This window comes from Myotis davidii, unplaced genomic scaffold, assembly GCF_000327345.1.
Source record: "Myotis davidii unplaced genomic scaffold, ASM32734v1 scaffold499, whole genome shotgun sequence".
Classification (NCBI taxonomy): Eukaryota; Metazoa; Chordata; class Mammalia; order Chiroptera; family Vespertilionidae; genus Myotis; species Myotis davidii.
This window is the reverse complement of record NW_006290677.1, coordinates 33,920-35,168: the sequence shown is the minus strand read 5'-3', so window position 1 is coordinate 35,168 and position 1,249 is coordinate 33,920. Positions and strand designations below refer to the sequence as shown.

At 51.6% G+C, this 1,249-nt stretch overlaps 1 pseudogene; it reads right to left on the bottom strand.

Annotated features, from left to right (window-relative positions):
• Nucleotides 1-482: 482 nt before the first annotated feature.
• Nucleotides 483-1,249, bottom strand: part of LOC102755653 — a 10,252-nt pseudogene continuing 9,485 nt past the window's right edge.

Below are 1,249 nucleotides of genomic sequence, written 5' to 3'. Positions count from 1 at the left end.
ATCCAAATTTAAAGAGGTAAAACTGGGCTGGGAAGAACTCCATTGTTTGGGCAACAAGGTTGTTAATATTTCCCTGATAATAGGCAGTTCTTGAATGAGAATGGACCCTATTCCAAGGTTGACTCCAAGGTCCTGGGGGCATACAACTCCCAGCCAGGTATCCTTTGTCTAATCAGAACAAGGCAATCGAGGTTAATAGAGCATGATTAATATTTCTTATGAATATAGCTTATAAATATAGCTGGTCCCCAACATTCTATTTCTGCCCCTAACACTTTCATTGTAATGTATAAAACAAGGGGAAGAACTGCCGTTCTCCTGGGCATTATCTGAATCTATTGTATTAAATGTTTAAGTGCTGATATTAGGAAAGAATTAATGCAAAAAACCCCAATCACTTAAGAAGCTTCTAGTGCTGGCATATTTGGTTCAGTGGATAGAGCATCAGTCCAAGGACTGAAGGGTCTTGGGTTCAATTCCAGTCAAGGGCATATACCTCCATTGCAGCCTTGATCCTTGGATGTGTCTTTCATGCCACATGGCATCATGCCTGAAGGGCTGGCACACTTACTGGTGCCCCTCTGGAGCCCCATGATGTGCTGGCCCACCCTCAAGGTGGCATCATCCACGTTCCGCTCCTGCTTTTCCATGTAGTTGGTGCCGATGTCCATGCCACACGCAGCCCCTTGGTCTTGGCCAGAGACTGAGCCAGGGGAGACACCTGCCCCTGCCTCATGTGGCTCTCAAGCAGGTCATTGGGCTGGAACCGCTCCCCGGGGTTCAAGGTGGCTGACTATGTTCTTGTTGAAGGTGGAGAGGTTTTCTAGCGGGTGCCTGCTTTGCATGGGAGTGGTTGATCCTGGAGACTGAGCCGAGCTACAGCTTATTTGTGAGTTCACACAGGATAATTCCCTCGAGACCTGCAAATAGGGACCCATGGACAGGCCAGTGAATCTCTCCATACAGTCGCGGAGTTCCGCCTTCTTCTCAGGGTCATATTTGAAGAAGAGCCGAACCTTCGCAAAGGCTTTCGAGGCGCTGGAGGAGAAGGTGTCATGGGCCTCAGCCCAGGCTGCCCCAGGTGGGTAGGTGCAGGCAGCTTCTGCGTTGGTGGCCTTGGGGGCGGCGTTGTGGAGGGCAGCCCCAGGTGGGTTTGCGCTGGCACCGTCCTGGTCAGGGCTGGTATTGTGGTCCTGAGCGGCGGGGGCTGTCCCAGGCGGGGAGCTGCAGGTTCCCTCTGGGTCCAGGT